Source organism: Arachis hypogaea, chromosome 5 (assembly GCF_003086295.3).
Source record: "Arachis hypogaea cultivar Tifrunner chromosome 5, arahy.Tifrunner.gnm2.J5K5, whole genome shotgun sequence".
NCBI classification, from domain to species: Eukaryota; Viridiplantae; Streptophyta; class Magnoliopsida; order Fabales; family Fabaceae; genus Arachis; species Arachis hypogaea.
The window spans coordinates 56,733,711-56,754,653 of record NC_092040.1 but is presented as its reverse complement, the minus strand read 5'-3'; the positions used below and the strand labels follow the sequence as shown (position 1 = coordinate 56,754,653).

At 39.1% G+C, this 20,943-nt stretch overlaps 2 non-coding genes across 2 annotated transcripts; both read left to right on the top strand.

Annotated features, from left to right (window-relative positions):
• The first annotated feature begins 368 nt into the window (after positions 1 to 368).
• On the top strand, positions 369 to 472 carry LOC112804369 (small nucleolar RNA R71). The gene has a single exon (XR_003202977.1). It is a non-coding gene; the product is annotated as a small nucleolar RNA R71 (small nucleolar RNA).
• A 3,971-nt stretch (positions 473 to 4,443) lies between these two features.
• LOC112804415 (small nucleolar RNA R71) lies at positions 4,444 to 4,551 on the top strand. Its single transcript, XR_003203025.1, has one exon. It is a non-coding gene; the product is annotated as a small nucleolar RNA R71 (small nucleolar RNA).
• Positions 4,552 to 20,943: the final 16,392 nt, after the last annotated feature.

Genomic DNA, 20,943 nt, shown 5'->3' with positions numbered 1-20,943 from the left:
TTTAATTCCTTGCAATTTATCTTTGATGTCATTTAAGTTTCTTGCAATTTAAGTTTCAGTTATTTACTTCCATTTTATTTCTATATTCTTGTTCTTAATTGCCATTTAAATTCTTGTCATTATGTTCAAAAGTCACATTGCTCATAAAATCAAAAATCATGTTCGCTTGACTAAACTTACCATTTAACTAAAGTTGCTTAATCTACCAATCCTCGTGGGATCGACCTCACTCTTTGTGAGTCTTATTACTTGATACGACCCGGTATACTTGCCGGTAAATACGTGAATTCTTATTTTTACGTATCATGGTCTTATCTTGGGGTCTCATACCTTGGGTGACATAGCTGAGTAGCACGATCTTGTCGATCATGTGGTGGGGGCATGCTTCCAGAAGATTATTGAAGCGCTCCCAGTATTCAAAGAGAGTCTCATTGTCATCCTGAATAATTGTAGAGATATCCTTCCTCAGTTTATCAGTAACTTCAGATGGGAAGAATTTCTCTAGGAACTCCTTTCTGAGTGTATCCCAGTTGGATACGTTTGCTAGAGGTTGAGTGTAGTACCACTCTCTTGCTTTTCCCTCAAGAGAGAACGGAAAAGCTTTCAGCAGAATTGAAGTTTCATCAGCGCCATCACGCCTGACAGTAGAACATGCTGCCTGGAAATCTCTCAAGTGCTTGATAGGCTCTTGAGCAGGTAGGCCATGAAACTTCGGCATCAAATTTAGCAGTGCAGTCTTTATTTCAAAATCCATAGCTACCGCTGGATGATGTGCTTGAAATGGTTGCAGTGTAAAATCAGGAGCTCCTTCCTCCTAAATGGTAATTCTTCTAGCTACCATGTTTTCTGCACGTAAAACAACCAAATCAGTAGAACGGGGGCTGGTTTCTTCCTCAGATTCACTTTCAGATCCTCCCTCAGAGCGGACTAACCTACGCTGTTCTCGCCTTATTCGTGAAATTGTTCTTTCAATTTCAGGATTGAATATTAGCAAGCGCGGATCAGGAAGTGAACGTGTCATTTGACAGAAGAAACACGCAGCTCATAGTAGCAAAATTAAAGAAAATGCAAATAAATAAATTCTAATTAATAAAATAAGCACTCTATTGCAACTCCCCAGCAACGGCGCCAAAAATTGATGGAGTGCAGAAGCTAGTGAATTAAAAATTTATTAAAATGGTTATGTTGCAAGTATAGTTCTTAACTCACTGAAAATCTGCCTATCAATTTAGAAATATGTCACTGAAAGTTTAAATTAAAATTACTGGGAGTTTTAAGTCTCAGGTCGTCTCCCAACGAGTTGCAGAAAAATGTGCTGTTTTATTAATCAGATATTCCAAAAAGAGTTGAGCTAAGTAAATTGGGATTTAAATTGAGGAATTTTAAATAATAAAAATAAGAGGCCTTGACTGGGAATTGATTGGTTAGAATCTCTATCATTGATGTTGTGATTGTAAGATTAATTTATAATTAATAGTTGTTCTGTTTGGTTATCCCTTACTAGGTAAGAGAAAGTCAAACAAGTGGAAATGCCAGATCTGTTCACAAGTTGCAACCCACTTAGTTCAAAGGGATTGGCGTCGGTGACAGGATAGCAATCCAACATTCAACCCAATTACAAATTTTTCTTTCAATCCTTCCAACTCAAGAGTTCATTTTAATCAACTCCCCATCAAGTAATGAAACTACTCACGCATTGTAAAAAAAGAATCCATGGCACATGAAAGGGAATTAAAAGAAGACATGATTATTGGAATGGAATTTAAATTAAAAAGAAATAATCCTTGCATTAATTAATCATAAAAATATCTGAATGACAAAATTGAACATAACAAAGAACATGGAAGAATAAAACCAAGTTAAGAGAACAAACTAGAGTGATGAAGTCTTGATGAGGAAAATAACTCTTCTCAATGTTCCAATGCCAAGATCAATTGAAAATTAAAAATCTTAAAACTAGAGAGAAAAAAACCTAAGAGAGTCAAAAACTAGATCTAAACTACTTAATGAATGTTTTCTCTGTTGTTTCTGCATATTCTTTGACTCTGGTCTGCTGTTCCGGGCCGAAAACTGGGCCGAAATAGGGTCAAAAATCGCTGGTTTCAGATTCTGCAGTTTATGCAGATCGCGCATGTCACGCGATCGTGTCGTCCATGCGGACGCGTCGCTGGCGCTTTTCCTCTTCACGCGTTCGCGTCGTCCACACTACCGCGTTGCTTGTGCTTTCCAATCCGCGCGGCCGCGCAAGCCATGCGGCCGAGTCACTGTGATTTGCGCTCCTTCGCGCGGTCATGTGAGCCATGCGACCGCGTCACTTTTCGCTGGTTATCTCCTCAAACTCTTGTGTTCCTTCCATTTTTGCTAGCTTCCTCTCTAATCTCCATCTCATTCATGCCCTATAAAGCCTGAAACGCTTGACACACAGATTATGGCATCGAATGGAATAAAGGAGAATTAAAATTAAATAATTAAAGTCTCTGGAAAGCAATTTTCAAACATGTAATAAATTCAGGAAGGAAATCTAAATGCATGCTAAATTGATGAATAAGTGGGTAAGGATCACGACAAAACCACACAATTAAACACAATATAAACTTTAAAATAGTGGTTTATCAGTGACTTTCCATGATCATCAACCTACAGAAAACATAAAATAAAAAGGAAAATAGATAAATATAACATTGGGTTGCCTCCCAACAAGCGCTTCTTTAATGTCAGTAGCTTGACAGTGGGCTCTCATGGAGCCTTACAGATACTCAGAGCAATGTTGGAACCTCCCAACACCAAACTTAGAGTTTGAATGTGGGGGTTCAACACCAAACTTAGAAGTTGGTTGTGGCCTCCCAACACCAAACTTAGAGTTTGACTGTGGGGGCTCTGTTTGACTCTGTTTTGAGAGAAGCTCTTCATGCTTCCTCTCCATGGTAACAGAGGGATATCCTTAAGCCTTAAACACAAAGGATTCTTCATTCACTTGAATGATCAATTCTCCTCTGTCAACATCAATCACAGCCTTTAATGTGGCTAGGAAGGGTCTGCCAAGGATGATGGATTCATCCATGCACTTCCCAGTCTCTAGGACTATGAAATCAGTAGGGATGTAATGGTCTTCAATCTTTACCAGAACATCCTCTACAAATCCACAAGCTTGTTTTCTTGAATTATCTGCCATCTCTAGTGAGATTCTTGTAGCTTGCACCTCAAAGATCCCTAGCTTCTCCATTACAGAGAGAGGTATGAGGTTTATGCTTGACCCTAGGTCACACAGAGCCTTCTTAAAGGTCATGGTGCCTATGGTACAAGGTATTGAGAACCTTCCAGGGTCCTGTCTCTTTTGAGGTAATCTCTGCCTAGTCAAGTCATCCAGTTCTTTGGTGAGCAAAGGAGGTTCGTTCTCCCAAGTCTCATTACCAAATAACTTGTCATTTAGCTTCATGATTGCTCCAAGGTATTTAGCAACTTGCTCTTCAATGACATCTTCATCCTCTTCAGAGGAAGAATACTCATCCGAGCTCATGAATGGCAGAAGTAAATTCAATGGAATCTCTATGGTCTCATTATAAGCCTCAGATTCCCATGGTTCCTCATTAGGGAACTCATTGGAGGCCAGTGGACGTCCATTGAGGTCTTCCTCAGTGGCGATCACTGCCTCTTCCTCCTCTCCAAGTTCGGCCATGTGGGTCATGTTAATGGCCTTGCATTCTCCTTTTGGTTCTCTTCTGTATTGCTTGGAAGAGTACTAGGAGGTAGTTTAGTAATTTTCTTGCTCAACTGTCCCACTTGTGCCTCCAAATTCCTAATGGAGGACCTTGTTTCAGTCATGAAACCTTGAGTGGTTTTGATTAGATCAGAGACCATGGTTGCTAAGTCAGAGTGGCTCTGCTTAGAATTCTCTGTCTATTGCTGAGAAGATGATGGAAAAGACTTGCCATTGCTAAACCTGTTTCTTCCACCATTATTGTTGTTGAAACCTTGTTGAGGTCTCTATTGATCTTTCCATGAGAGATTTGGATGATTTCTCCATGAAGGATTATAGGTGTTTCCATAGGGTTCTCCTATGTAATTCACCTCTTCCATTGAATGGTTCTCAGGATCATAAGTTTCTTCTTCAGATGAAGCATCCTTAGTACTGCCTGGTGCAGCTTGCATTCCAGACAAACTTTGAGAAATCATATTGACTTGCTGAGTCAATATTTTGTTCTGAGCCAGTATGGCATTCAGAGTATCAATCTCAAGAACTCCTTTCTTCTGATTCATCCCATTGTTCACAGGATTCATTTCAGAGGTGTACATGAATTGGTTATTTGCAACCATTTCAATGAGCTCTTGAGCTTCTGCAGGCGTCTTCTTCAGATGAAGAGATCCTCCAGCAGAGCTGTCCAACGACATCTTAGACAGTTCAGACAGACCATCATAGAAGATACCTATGACCCTCCATTCAGAAAGCATGTCAGAAGGACACTTTCTGATGAATTGTTTGTATCTTTCCCAAGCTTCATAGAGGGATTCACCTTCCTTCTATCTGAAGGTTTGGACTTCCACTCTAAGCTTACTCAATTTTTGAGGTGGAAAGAACTTTGCCAAGAAGGCATTGACTAGCTTTTCCCAAGAGTTCAGGCTTTCTTTAGGTTGTGAGTCCAACCATATCCTAGCTCTGTCTCTTACAGCAAAAGGAAATAGCATAAGTCTGTAGACCTCAGGGTCAACCCCATTAGTCTTGACAGTGTCACAGATTTGCAAGAATTCAGCTAAAAACTGATGAGGATCTTCCAATGGAAGTCCATGGAACTTGCAATTCTGTTGCATTAGAGAAACTAATTGAGGCTTAAGCTCAAAATTGTTTGCTCCAATGGCAGGGATAGAGATGCTTCTCCCATAGAAGTCGGGAGTAGGTGCAGTAAAGTCACCCAGCACCTTCCTTGCATTGTTGGCATTATTGTTGTTTTCGGCTGCCATGGGTTCTTCTTCTTTGAAGATTTCTATTAGGTCCTCTACAGAGAGTTGTGCTTTAGCTTCTCTTAGCTTTCACTTCAAGGTCCTTTCAGGTTTAGGGTCAGCCTCAACAAGAATGCTTTTGTCTTTGCTCCTTCTCATATGAAAGAGAAGAGAACAAGAAAATATGGAATCCTCTATGTCACAGTATAGAGATTCCTTGAGGTGTCAGAGGAAAAGAAAAATAGAAGGAAGAGGTAGAAGAATTCGAACATATCAAGAAAGATGGAGTTCGAATTGTGCATTGAGGAGGAGTGTTAGTCCATAAATAGAAGGATGTGAGAAGAGGGGAAGAAATTTTCGAAAATAAATTAAAAAGATTATAAAAACATTTTGAAAAATACTAATTGATTTTCGAAAACTAAGAGTGGAAAAGAAATCAAGTGATTTTTGAAAAAGATTTTGAATTTAGAAATAAAAAAGATATGATTGAAAACTATTTTTAAAAATATGTGATTAAAAGATATGATTGAGAATATATGATTTGAAAAACAATTTAAAAAGATTTGATTTTAAAAATTAATGACTTGGCTAACAAGAAAAGATATGATTCAAACATTAAACTTTTCTCAACAGAAAAGGCAACATACTTGAAATGTTGAATCAAATCATTAATTGTTAGCAAGTATTTTTTTTAAAAAAAGAAAGGGATTGATTTTGAAAAGATATGATTGAAAAGATATGATTTGCAAAAGATTTGATTTTGAAAAATTTTGAAAACTTGAAAAAAAATTGAGTTAAAAACAAAATCTTCCTTCTGGTGCCATCCTGGCGTTAAACGCCCAGAATGGTATACATTCTGGCATTTAACGCCGAAAACACTACCCTTTTGGGTGTTAAACACCCAGCCAGGTACCCTGGCTAGCGTTTAAATGCCAGTTTTCCTTCCTCACTGGGCGTTTTGAACGCCCAGCCTTTTCTGTGTAATTCCTCTACTGTATGTTCTGAATCTTCAATTCTCTGTATTATTGACTTGAAAAGACACAAATTAAAATATTTTTGGATTTTTAATGATGAGGAATAATCAAAATGCAACTAAAATCAAATAAACAATGCATGCAAGACACCAAACTTAGAAGTTTGTATACTACTGACACTAACAAATTGAGAATGCATTTGAGACACAACAAAACACTCAAGACAAGAGAATTTAAAGATCAGAGCAAGGAGATCATCAAGAACAACTTGAAGATCAATGAAGACACATGAATGAATTCGAAAAATGCAAGAAGAAAAGAAACATGCAATTGACACCAAACTTAAACTGAGACACTAGACTCAACAAGAAGCATAAAATATTTTTGGTTTTTATGATTTTGTAAATTCTTTTTTTTTGGATTTTTTTCGAAAATTGAGTGAAAAAGAAAATAAGGATATCAAAATTCTTAATGAGAATTCCAGGAATCATGCAATGTTAGTCTAAAGCGTTAGTCTAAAGAAATTAGACATGGCTAGCCAAGCTTCAGCAGGACATTACATTCAAGAGCTAAATTGATGAGAATCAATCAGCTTTGGTGATGATAAGAACATCACCTTGAAACACTAGAATTCATTCTTAAAAATTTTGAAGAAAAATACCTAAGCTAAGCAACAAGATGAACTGTCAGTTTGTCCAAACTCAAACAATCCCCGGCAACGGCGCTAAAAACTTAGTGCACGAAATTGTGATCTCTACTTTTCACAACTCAAACAATCCCCGGTAATGGCTCCAAAAACTTGGTGCTCAATACCATGGTCTAAACATAATTTCACAACTTCGCACAACTAACCAGCAAGTGCACTGGGTCGTCCAAGTAATAAACCTTACGCGAGTAAGGGTCGATCCCACGGAGATTGTTGGTATGAAGCAAGCTATGGTCATCTTGTAAATCTCAGTCAGGCAGATTCAAATGGTTATGGATGATTTATGAATAAAGCATAAAATAAGGATAGAGATACTTATGTAATTCATTGGTGAGAATTTCAGATAAGCGTATGGAGATGCTTTGTCCCTTCTGTCTCTCTGCTTTCCTATTGTCTTCATCCAATCCTTCTTACTACTTTCCATGGCAAGCTATATGTTGGGCATCACCGTTGTCAGTGGCTACAGTCCCATCCTTTTCAGTGAAAATGTTCAACGCGCTCTGTCAAAGGACGGCTAATCATCTGTCGGTTCTCAATCAGGTTGGAATAGAATCCAGTGATTCTTTTGCATCTGTCACTAACGCCTAGCCTTCAGGAGTTTGAAGCTTGTCACAGTCATTCAATCCTTGAATCCTACTCAGAATACCACAGACAAGGTTTAGACCTTCCGGATTCTCTTGAATGCCACCATCAATTCTAGCTTATACCACGAAGATTCTGATTAAGGGATCCAAGAGATAAACATTCAAGCCTTGTTTGCTTGTAGAACGGAAGTGGTTGTTAGGCACGCATTCATAAGTGAGAATGATGATGAGCGTCACATAATCATCACATTCATCATGTTCTTGGGTGCAAATGAATATCTTAGAACAAGAATAAGCTGAATTGAATAGAAGAACAATAGTAATTGCATTAATACTCGAGGTATAGTAGAGCTCCACACCTTAATCTATGGTGTGTAGAAACTCCACCGTTGAAAATACATAAGTGATAATGGTGATCATTGGCTTTGGCCCCAGAGAGGGAACCAGAAGAACCAAGATGATCTAAGTACTAGATGTCCAAAGATGATCAAAAGATCTAAAATGATCCAAAGATGAAAATACAATAGCAAAAGGTCCTATTTGTAGAGGACTAGTAGCTTAGGGTTTATAGAAATGAGTAAATGACATAAAAATCAACTTCCGGGCCCACTTGGTGTGTGCTTGGGCTGAGCATTGAAGCTTCTATGTGTAGATACTTTTCTTGGAGTTAAACGCCAGCTTTTGTGCCAGTTTGGGCGTTTAACTCCCATTCTTGTGCCAGTTCCGGCGTTTAACGCCGGGCAGTTTTGAGCTTATTTGGAACGCCGGTTTGGGCCATCAAATCTTGTGCAAAGTATATATTGCTGAAAAGCCCAGGATGTCTACTTTCCAACGCAGTTGAGAGCGCGCCAATTGGGCTTCTATAGCTCCAGAAAATCCACTTCGAGTGCAGGGAGGTCAGAATCCAACAGCATCTACAGTCCTTTTCAGCCTCTGAATCAGATTTTTGCTCAGGTCCCTCAATTTCAGCCAGAAAATACCTGAAATCACAGAAAAACACACAAACTCATAGTAAAGTATAGAAAAGTGAATTTTAACTAAAAACTAATAAAAATATAATAAAAACTAACTAAAACATAGTAAAAACATACTAAAAACAATGCCAAAAAGCGTATAAATTATCCGCTCATCACAAAGCAAGAGTGCAAAAATTTGCAACAATGGGAAAGAGAGTGCAAGATAATATAAATTCATGTCAATGCAAAATTAATACAAATATCATAAAAGATTAGCATTGACTTAAACAATGTTACCCAACAGTGTAAAACAAGTCACTGAGTACCAAAATAATACCAAAAAAGACACAACAGTTGAATATGAACAAGTAACACCAATGGAGAAATAATAAATTTAGAAAAGAAAATAAAAAGATGCACAAAATTAAAATGCAATGGAATAAAGTATGCAAATAAATTAAATAAAATAGAACAGAGGTGAAAAAGATGAGAAGTCAAAGAAAATAAGAAAGGAAAGAGAAAGAAATAAGAAAAGATAAGAAAAATAAGGATTTGAGGAAGAAAAGATAAGATATTTGGCAAATTAGGATAAGCTGTGCGATGCAAGCGACGTGATCGCGTGGAGCATGCGGTCGCGTGACTTGCACTTATACGGATTGACGCGGTCGCGTGACACAGTTTATACTACTGGCGCGAGGGCAGCCTCGCGCTCGCACAACTCTCTGTTCAAAATTTTTATTTTCGCCAAATCTGGGGCGACGCGATCGCGTGGGTCATGCGATCGCTTGAGTGGCCATCATGGAGATATGACGCGGACGCGTGGGGGCACGCATTCGAGTGGGAGGGCTTGGGCGTCCAGCACGAGTCCGGCCCAACTCCAGCACAACTTTCGACCATGCACTCTTTTCACGTTGATATTCAGGTCACGCGGCCGCGTGGGGCGCGCGGTTGCGTGGGAGGCCATTATTCCCATGTGACGCGGATGCGTCAGTGACGCGGTCGCGTGGGACGATTTGTGCCATTGGCACACCTCCAGCCACACTTTCGTGTGACTCTCTGTTCATTTTATTATTCTCTCCCACACATGCGATGCAAACGCGTCAATGAGGCGGTCGCGTCGCATGAAATTTTTTTTAAATGCAGGTATGCAAATATGCAGTATGCAAAATTCAATGATTAATATGAATGATATGCAAAACTCCAGGTTTAATATAATAAAATAAAATAAAACTTGAAGACAAATAAGACTAAATAAGAAAATGAAAAAGGGACGATCATACCATGGTGGGTTGTCTCCCACCTAGCACTTTTAGTTAAAGTCCTTAAGTTGGACATTGATTGAGCTTCCTGTTATGGCGGCTTATGTTTAAATTCATCCAGAAATCTCCCCCAATGCTTGGAACACTGGTGCACGAAATTGCAATCACACTTTTTGCAATCCGCACAAATAACCAGCAAGTGCACTGGGTCGTCCAAGTAATACCTTACGTGAGTAAGGGTCGAATCCCACGGAGATTGTTGGATTGAAGCAAGCTATGTTTATTTTATTAATCTTAGTCCGGATACCAATAGGGTTCTTTAGCCTCGTATAAAGTAAAAAGGGCATAAAATTAATAGTTGTTACTTTAATAATGGAGAATATGTTGGAGTTTTGGAGATGATTTGTCCTCTGAATTTCAAATTTTCCTTGAAATCCTCTTCCCACACGCAAGGTTCCTTCCATGGCAAGCTCTATGTAGGGTGTCACCATTGTCAATGGCTACTTCCCATCCTCTCAGTGAAAATGGTCCAAATGCTCTGTCACAGCACGGCTAATCATCTGTCGGTTCTCAATCAGGTTGGAATAGAATCCATTGATTCTTTTGCGTCTGTCATTAACGTCCAGCCTTCAGGAGTTTGAAGCTCGTCACAGTCATTCAATCCCAGAATCCTACTCGGAATACCACAGACAAGGTTTAGACTTTCCGGATTCTCATGAATGCCGCCATCAATCCGGCTTATACCACGAAGATTCTAATTAAGGAATCTAAGAGATACTCATTCAATCTGATGTAGAATGGAGGTGGTTGTCAGGCACACGTTCATGGATTGAGGAAGGTGATGAGTGTCACGGATCTTCACCTTCTCCATAATTAAGCGCGAATGAACATCTTAGATAAGAACAAGCGTGTTTGAATGGAAAACAAAAGTAATTGCATTAATTCATCGAGACGTTGCAGAGCTCCTCACCCACAACAATGGAGTTTAGAGACTCATGCTGCCAAAGAGTGTATAATTCAGATCTGAAAATGTCATGAGGTACAAAATAAGTCTATAAAAGTTGTTTAAATAGTAAACTAGTAACCTAGGTTTACAGAATATGAGTAAACTAAGATAACTGGTGCAGAAATCCACTTCTGGAGCCCACTTGGTGTGTGCTGGGGCTGAGACTTAAGCCTCTCACGTGCTTGGGCTATTTCTGGAGTTGAACGCCAGGTTGTAACGTGTTTTGGGCGTTGAACTCCAACTTGTAACTTGTTTCTGGCGCTGGACGCCAGATTGTAACATGGAACTGGCATTGAACGCCAGTTTACGTCGTCTATCTTTGCGCAAAGTATGGACTATTATATATTGCTGGAAAGCCCTGGATGTCTACTTTCCAATCCAATTGAGAGCGCGTCAATTAGACTCTTGTAGCTCCCAAAAATCCATTCCGAATTCAGGGAGGTCAGGATCCAACAGCATCAGCAGTCTTTTTTCAGCCTAACTCAGATTTTTGCTCAGCTCCCTCAATCTCAGCCAGAAAATGCCTGAAATCACAGAAAAACACACAAACTCATAGTAAAGTCCATAAATATAATTTTTGCCTAATAACTAATAATATTATACTAAAAACTAATTAAAACATGCTAAAATCTACATGAAATTACCCCCAAAAAGCGTATAAAATATCCGCTCATCACAACACCAAACTTAAACTGTTGCTTGTCCCGAAGCAACTAGATGAACAAAAATAGGATAAAAAGAATTTAAGGAGTAATAAAATCTCCGAGTTTTAAGTGAAGCTCAGATTCTAATTTAGATGAGCGGGGCTAGTAGCTTTTTGTTTCTGAACAGTTTTGGCATCTCCCTTTATCCTTTGAAATTCAGAATGATTGGCATCCATAGGAACTCAGAATTCAGATAGTATTATTGATTCTCCTAGTGTAGTATGTTGATTCTTGAACACAGTTACTTTATGAGTCTTGGCCGTGGCCCTAAGCACTTTGTTTTCCAGTATTACCACCGGATACATAAATGTCACAGACACATGACTGGGTTAACCTTTTCAGATTGTGACTCAGCTTTGCTAAAGTCCCCAGTTAGAGGTGTCCAGAGCCCTTAAGCACACTCTTTTTGCTTTGAATCACGACTTTAACCACTCAGTCTCAAGCTTTTCACTTGGACCTGCATGCCACAAGCACATGGTTAGGGACAGCTTGATTTAGCCGCTTAGGCCTGGAATTACTTCCTTGGGCCCTCCTATCCACTGATGCTCAAAGCCTTGGATCCTTTTCACCCTTGCCTTTTGGTTTTAAGGGCTATTGGCTTTTTTTCTTGATCCAATGATTTCTTGTAAAAGTTTTTTTTTTGTTTTTTTCACTGCTTTTTCTTGCTTCAAGAATCAATTTCATGATTTTTCAGATCATCAATAACATTTCTCTTGTTCATCATTCTTTCAGGAGCCAACAATTTTAACATTCATAAAATTCAATATAAAAAATATGCACTGTTCAGGCATTCATTCAGAAGACAAAAAGTATTGCCACCACATATAAATAATTAGAATTTTCCTTATTAAGAACTCGAAAAAATATTGCCTCTTTATTCTAAGAATCTACTAATTTATTCATGTTTGATAATGATGAGAAAAATAAATTATAGCTTAATTGGAGATAAAATCAAAATAGAGATACTAAATACTACTACTCCTATATAACTTCTAAGGTAAATTTCTATAAAAATACTATCACAGAGTTAAAGCTTAAAATTAGAACTTAACAACATGTATTTTGGGAAGTGGATGTTCCTCTAGTCTGTGGGGTGCTTGGTCCTTCAAGGAATAGCTTCTGACGCTTTAGTTCCTTCAGTTCACATCCTTGCTCTTCTTGTTCCCTTAGGTGCCATGATCTTGATGAGTTTTAGCTCAGTGATCATGGCAACTCACACCAAACTTAGAGGTTTGCTTGTCCTCAAGCAAAAGAAAGGAAAGGAGAGGAATAGAGGGAGAGGCAATTTCGAAATCCAAAAGATATGATGAGTTGAAAAAGATTTGAAAAAGATTTGGATTGGAAAAAGATTTGTGTTTATGAATTAAGATACATTTGACATTTTTGAAAAAGGGATTTTAGAAATTAGTGTTTTTAGAAATTAGGATTAAAATTTTTGGAATTGAAGGATGATATTTTAAAACAAGTTTATGCAAGAAATTATGAATTGAAACATAAAAATTAGAAAATTTGTGAAGAAAAATGAATTTTACCTCCTCCCCACCATTCTGGCGTTAAACGCCCAAATGCTGCTTGTTTTGGGCGTTTAACGCCCAATTGCTGCTTCTCCTGGGCGTTCAACGCCCAGCTGTTGCTTCTTTCTGGCGTTGAACGCCAGGAAGTCCTTTGTCACTGGGCGTTTTTTTGAATGCCCAGGACGCTGTCAATCTGGCGTTAAACGCCCAGAAGGTGCTTCTTTCTGGCGTTCAACGCCCAGAAGGTGCTTCTTTCTGGCGTTCAACGCCCAGAAGATGCTTCTTTCTGGCGTTTAATGCCCAGATGGCTACCCTTACTGGCATTGAATGCCCAGTGGGTGCTTCTTTTGGGCGTTCAACGCCCAAAATGTTTCTTACTGGCTTTTTCACGCCAGTGAGCTTCCAAATTCCCTTGTAACTCTGTGAATCCAATCAATTGCTATTTTACCTTTTGAAGATACTTTGACATATACCTGTAAAAATTAATTAGCAAAAACAAATAAAATTAAATTTTGTGAATGGCTGGGTTGCCTCCCAGCAAGCGCTTCTTTATTGTCCTTAGCTGGACAGTGAGCTCTCATGGAGTCTCACAGATAGTCAGAGCAAGGTTGGGACCTCCCAACATCAAAATTAGAGTTTGAATGTGGGGGTTCAACACCAAACGTAGAGTTTGGTTGTGGCCTCCCAACACCAAACTTAGAGTTGGACTGTGGGGGCTTTGGTTGACTCTACAGTGAGAGAAGCTTTTCATGCTTCCTCTCCATGGTTACAAAAGGAGAACCTTGTGTCTTATAGTTTGCAATGTCTGCAAACCACAGAGCTTCCTGAACAGCAAACAATTGCTCATCCGGAAAGGTTTCAGAGATCTCAGTAGGAGAAAGGGATGCTCCTGCTACTGGTTCTATCCGGGATAGGTGTTCAGCTACTTGATTCTCTGTTCCTTTTCTGTCTCTTATTTCTATATCAAACTCTTGCAGAAGCAACACCCATCTTATGAGCCTGGGCTTTGAATCCTGCTTTTTGAGTAGATATTTAAGAGCAGCATGGTCAGTGTACACAATCACTTTTGATCCTACTAAGTAGGATCTAAACTTGTCAATGGCATAAACCACTGCAAGTAATTCTTTTTCTGTGGTTGTGTAATTTTTCTGGGCATCATTTGAAACACTGCTAGCATAATAAATGACATGCAGAAGCTTGTTATGCCTCTGTCCCAATACTGCACCAATGGTATGGTCACTGGCATCACACATTAGTTCAAAGGGTAATGTCCAGTCTGGTGCAGAAATAACTGGTGCTATGACCAGCTTAGCTTTCAGGGTCTCAAACGCCTGCAGACACTTTGTGTCAAACACAAATGGCGTGTCGGCAGCTAGCAGATTGCTCAGAGGTTTTGCAATTTTTGAAAAATCCTTTATAAACCTCCTATAGAATCCTGCATGCCCCAGAAAGCTTCTGATTGCCTTAACATTGGCAGGTCGTGGTATTTTTTCAATTACTTCAAATTTAGCTTGATCCACCTCTATTCCCTTGTTTGAAATTTTATGCCCAAGGACAATCCCTTCAGTCACCATAAAGTGACATTTTTCCTAGTTTAAAACTAGGTTGGTCTCTTGGCATCTTTTCAGAACAAGTGCTAAATGGTTAATGCAGGAGCTGAATGAGTCTCCAAATACTGAAAAGTCATCCATGAAGACTTCCAGAAACCTCTCTACCATATCAGAGAAGATAGAGAGCATACACCTCTGAAAGGTTGCAGGTGCATTACACAGACCAAAAGGCATCCTTCTGTAGGCAAACACTCCAGAAGGACATGTGAATGCTGTTTTCTCTTGGTCCTGAGGATCTACAGCAATTTGGTTGTAACCTGAATAGCCATCCAAAAAGCAGTAATATTCATGTCCTACTAGTCTCTCTAGCATCTGGTCTATGAATGGTAAAGGAAAATGATCCTTCCTGGTGGCTGTATTGAGCCTTCTGTAGTCAATACACATACACCACCCTGTAACTGTTCTTGTAGGAACCAGTTCATTCTTTTCATTATGAACCACTATCATTCCTCCCTTCTTAGGGACAACATGGACAGGGCTCACCCAGGGGCTATCAGAAATAGGATAGATAATCCCAGCCTCTAGTAACTTAGTGACCTCTTTCTGCACCACCTCCTTCATGGCGGGATTTAGCCGCCTCTGTCGTTGAACCACTGGCTTAGCATCATCCTCCAATAGGATCTTGTGCATGCATCTGGCTGGGCTAACGCCCTTACGATCACTTATGGACCACCCAAGAGCTGTCTTGTGTGTCCTTAGCACTTGAATTAGTGCTTTCTCTTCCTGTGGCCCTAAAGCAGAGCTTATGATTACAGAAAAAGTGTCACCTTCTCCCAGAAATGCATATTTCAGGGATGGTCGTAGTGGTTTGAGCTCGGGTTTAGGAGGTTTCTCCTCTTCCTGAGGAGTTTTCAGAGGTTCTTTTATTTCCTCTGGTTCCTCCAAATCAGGCTGAACATCTTTAAAAATGTCCTCTAGCTCTGATTCGAGACTCTCAGTCATATAGACCTCTTCCACCAGGGAGTCAATAATATCAACGCCCAGGCAGTCGTCTAATGTGTCTGGATGTTGCATAGCTTTGACAACATTCAACTTAAACGCATCCTCATTGACTCTCAGTGTTATCTCCCCTTTTTGGACGTCAATGAGGGTTCGTCTAGTTGCTAGGAATGGTCTTCCTAAAATGAGAGTTGCACTCTTGTGCTCCTCTATTTCCAGCACTACAAAGTCAGTAGGGAAGGCAAATGGTCCAACCTTGATAATCATGTCCTCAATTATGCCTGATGGGTATTTAATGGAGCCATCAGCAAGTTGAAGACAGATCCGGGTTGGTTTGACCTCTTCAGTCAAGCCAAGCTTTCTGATAGTGGATGCAAGGATTAGGTTGATGCTTGCCCCAAGATCACATAGAGCTGTCTTGGTGCAGTTACCCTCTAATGTGCATGGTATCATGAAGCTCCCAGGATCTTTAAGCTTCTCAGGTAAGCTTTTCAGAATGACTGCACTGCACTCTTCAGTGAGGTAAACTTTTTCAGTCTCCCTCCAATCCTTCTTATGACTTAAGATCTCTTTCATGAACTTAGCATAAGAGGGTATTTGCTCAAGTGCTTCTGCAAACGGAATCTTTATTTCAAGAGTCCTGAGATAGTCTGCAAAGTGGGCAAATTGCTTATCCTGTTCCGCTTGGCGGAGTTTTTGAGGATAAGGCATTTTGGCTTTGTATTCCTCAACCTTGGTTGCTGCAGGTTTATTACCTGTAGAAGTGGGTTGGGAAGCCTTTTTGGAAGGGTTGTTATCAGCACTTGTATGTGACTGATTTCCCACTGGCGTTTGAATGCCAGGGGTGGAAGCTGGAGTGGCGTTAGACGCCAACTCCTTATCTGTTACTGGCGTCTGAACGCCAGAACTATGCTTCCCTTGGGCGTTCAACGCCGGATTCATGCTTGTTTCTGGCGTTGAACGCCAGAAATGAGCATGGTCTGCGCGTTCAGCGCCAGCCTTATTCCTCTCTGGGCTCTGATTGTCCTCAGAGGGATTTTGAGTAGCCATTTGTTCATTTCTTGGCTTCCTGCTGCTTTGAAGTGAGGTATTTAATGTTTTCTCACTTTTTAATTGAACTGCTTGGCATTCTTCTGTTATTTGTTTTGACAGTTGCTTTTCTGTTTGCTTTAACTGTACTTCCATATTCCTGTTAGCCATTCTTGTTTCCTGTAGTATTTCCTCTAATTCGGCTAGCTGCTGAGTTAGAAAGTCTAATTGCTAATTGAATTCATTAGCCTGATCTACAGGACTGAGTTCAGCAGTTACTGTTTTAGCTTCTTCTTTCATGGAAGATTCACTGCTTAGGTACAGATGCTGATTTCTGGCAACTGTATCAATAAGCTCTTGAGCTTCTTCAATTATTTTTCTCATATGTATAGATCCACCAGCTGAGTGATCTAGAGAAATCTGAGCTTTTTCTGTAAGCCCATAGTAGAAGATGTCTAATTGCACCCACTCTGAAAACATCTCAGAGGGGCATTTTCTTAGCATCTCTCTGTATCTCTCCAGGCATCATAAAGGGATTCATTATCTCCTTGTTTGAAGCCTTGGATGCTTAGCCTTAGCTGTGTCATCCGTTCTGGAGGAAAGTAGTGATTCAGGAATTTTTCTGACAGCTATTTCCATGTCTTTATGCTTTTCTTAGGTTGGTTATTTAACCACCTCTTAGCTTGATCTTTTACAGCAAATGGAAACAGTAATAATCTCTAGACATCCTGATCTACTTCCTTATCATGCACTGTGTCAGCAATTTGTAAAAATTGTGCCAGAAACTCTGTAGGTTCTTCATGTGGAAGACCGGAATACTGGCAGCTTTGCTGCACCATGATAATGAGCTGAGGATTCAACTCAAAGCTACTAACTCTAATGGAGGGTATACAGATACTACTCCCATATGAAGCAGTAGTAGGGTTAGCATATGACCCCAGAGTCCTCCTGGACTGTGCATTTCCACTTAGTTCCATGATGGAGCAGGGGAGATGATATAGATGTTGATCTTGTCTGTTTATTTAATTTATTATATAAAGAAAATTGATTTTTGAAATAGAATAAAATAAAAAAAATCGAAATAAAAATAAAATAAATAAAGAAAGAAAATTAAAAATTTGAAAACTTTTATGAAGATTTTCAAAAATTTGAGGAGAGAGAAAGTGGTTAGGATATTTTTGAAAAAGATAAAAATATATATAATTTTTTTTAAATCTTAAAAAGATAAGAATTGAAAAATTTTGAAATAGAAATCTGAATTTTTAAAAAATTTCGAAAATATAGTTTAAAATTAGTTAGAAAAGATTTTTTTGAATTTTGAATTTTACGATGAAAGAGAAAAACACATAAAAGACACAAGAGTTAAAATTTTTAAATCTAATGCTCCTTATTTTCGAAAATTTTGGAGGGAAAACACCAAGGAACACCAAACTTAAAAATTTTAAGATCAAAACACAAGAAAGACTCAAGAACACCTTGAAGATTCACAAGAACACCAAGAACAAAAGAAAGAACACCAAACTTAAAATTTTTAGAAAACTTAAAAATTTTTCGAAAATTATATTAAAATTAACAAGAAAACACCAAACTTAAAGTTTGGCACAAGATTAAATCAAGAAAAATTATTTTTGAAAAAGATTTTAAAAAGAAGATACCCAATTACCAAGAACATAGACCAACGGTCTAGCCAATTGGGCAGAAAATGTAACAATTGTTCTGAATAGGTATATTTCTTTTGGAAGACTAATGCTTTGGATTAGTACAAGAAAAACAAGAAAAGACACAGAACAAGAAAAACTGAAGATCAAATAAGGAAAATAAACAAGAACAACTTGAAGTTCAAGGAAGAACAAAGAACATAAATACGAAAATTTTAAGGAAAAATATAAAATATGCAATTGACACTAAACTTAGAACAAGACACTAAACTCACGAAAAAGATTAAAATTGATAAAGAAAAATAATATTTTTGAAATTTTTTTTTAAAAAAGAAATTATCCTATCAGAATTTAATGACTCTATGACAACAAAAATAAATTATTCCTAATCTAAGAAATAAAATAAACCTTTAGTTGTTCAAACTCGAACAATCCCCGGCAACGGCGCCAAAAACTTGGTGCACGAAATTGCAATTACACTTTTTGCAATCCGCACAACTAACCAGCAAGTGCACTGGGTCGTCCAAGTAATACCTTACGTGAGTAAGGGTCGAATCCCACGGAGATTGTTGGATTGAAGCAAGCTATGTTTATTTTATTAATCTTAGTCAGGATACCAATAGGGTTCTTTAGCCTCGTATAAAGTAAAAAGGGCATAAAATAAATAGTTGTTACTTTAATAATAGAGAATATGTTGGAGTTTTGGAGATGCTTTGTCCTCTGAATTTCAACTTTTCCTTGAAATCCTTTTCCCACACGCAAGGTTCCTTCCATGGCAAGCTCTATGTAGGGTGTCACCGTTGTCAATGGCTACTTCCCATCCTCTCAGTGAAAATGGTCCAAATGCTCTGTCACAGCACGGCTAATCATCTGTCGGTTCTCAATCAGGTTGGAATAGAATCCATTGATTCTTTTGCGTCTGTCACTAACGCCCAGCCTTCAGGAGTTTGAAGCTCGTCACAGTCATTCAATCCCAGATTCCTACTCGGAATATCACAGACAAGGTTTAGACGTTCCGGATTCTCATGAATGCCGCCATCAATCCGGCTTATACCACGAAGATTCTGATTAAGGAATCTAAGAGATACTCATTCAATCTGATGTAGAAGGAGGTGGTTGTCAGGCACACGTTCATGGATTGAGGAAGGTGATGAGTGTCACGGATCATCACCTTCTCCATAATTAAGCGCGAATGAACATCTTAGATAAGAACAAGCGTGTTTGAATGGAAAACAAAAGTAATTGCATTAATTCATCGAGACGCTGCAGAGCTCCTCACGCCCAACAATGGAGTTTAGAGACTCATGCTGCCAAAGAGTGTATAATTTAGATCTGAAAATGTCATGAGGTACAAAATAAGTCTATAAAAGTTGTTTAAATAGTAAACTAGTAACCTAGGTTTACAGAATATGAGTAAACTAAGATAACTGGTGCAGAAATCTACTTCTGGGGCCCACTTGGTGTGTGCTGGGGCTGAGACTTAAGCCTCTCACGTGCTTGGGCTGTCTCTGGAATTGAACGCCAGGTTGTAACGTGTTTTGGGCGTTGAACTCCAACTTGTAACTTGTTTCTGGCGCTGGACGCCAGACTGCAACATGGAACTGGCGTTGAACGCCAGTTTACGTCGTCTATCTTTGCGCAAAGTATGGACTATTATATATTGCTGGAAAGCCCTGGATGTCTAATTTCCAACCCAATTGAGAGCGCGTCAATTTGATTTCTGTAGCTCCCAAAAATCCATTCCGAATGCAGGGAGGTCAGGATCCAACAGCATCAGCAGTCCTTTTTCAGCCTAACTCAGATTTTTGCTCAGCTCCCTCAATCTCAGCCAGAAAATACCTGAAATCATAGAAAAACACACAAACTCATAGTAAAGTCCATAAATATGATTTTTGCCTAAAAACTAATAATATTATACTAAAAACTAATTAAAACATGCTAAAATCTACATGAAATTACCCCCAAAAAGCGTATAAAATATCCGCTCATCAAACGCCAATAGCCTCCGGGGTCCCAAACTAGGCATGTAAAGCTTCTGAGCAGCTTCAAACAAATTTTCAGGCTCCCGGGATGACGAATGTCAGGATAGAATCCATGATCCCAAGCTTTGCTTTTAAATCCGCCTCCGTCTTGATCTACAAGATTCCATCCGGGCAGTTTAAAAAGTAGATTCTCACCATGGTAACCAAACGTTCTCCGTGATCCATTCAATTGGGCGTGATACCAAACTATGCGCTTCGAGTTGAAGTGTGGAACCTTATTGAACCTTGTGCACCAGCTCTGAGTACGAGCCATTTCCCTTTTCCTCTTAAAGCCGCAAAGAGCTCTAAGCTGGCCATCTGTTTCAAGCAAACCATATTCAAGTAGAAAAATAAAGTTAAGAGTCAAGGATTTTACCCACTTGAAGTCTGTATTGGGTGGTAATGGCCTTGGGATCAGTGTTTCCAGTGGTTCTGGAAGATCTACTCCCTTGTGGTCTTTAGTGGATTCCTCTACTTCCTTGCAAACCTTTTCCATTCCAGCCATGTTCTGGTCAAAGTCTTCCATATCTTCCTCATCACTTGAGTCATAAATAGGAGGTTGAGAAAAGTCGACTTTTGCATCATCTTCGTATTCACTTGGGGAAGATTCTTCTGTCTCAAAGAATTCACTTACGGGTGCAAGTTCATCACTAGGAGGACTTGACTGGTGACTATCATCATCAAGGAAACATGTGTGTTGGATAATTCCGTCTAGTTCTTCATAAGATATCCCTATTGGAGGTTGTACAACATCCTCTTTAGCGTCAGTTGTAACATCCTTGACGGGGTCTTCCATGACTCTGTATTCCCTAGGAGGTTCAGTATCTCCTAAATCATCAACCAACTCTTCTTCTTCTACAATGACAGCATCCTCGACTTGTTCCAGTATGAAGTTATGTTCTATGCTGTCCACTGTAGTCTCTTGTGTCTTCTTCACAATACATTCTTTATTAGATTCTCCACATGAAGCCATGGGGGTCTGTTGAGTAGCTGAACGTCTGGAAGATAGTTGATTTATTGCTTGCTCCAGTTGAAGAAGGGTTGTATT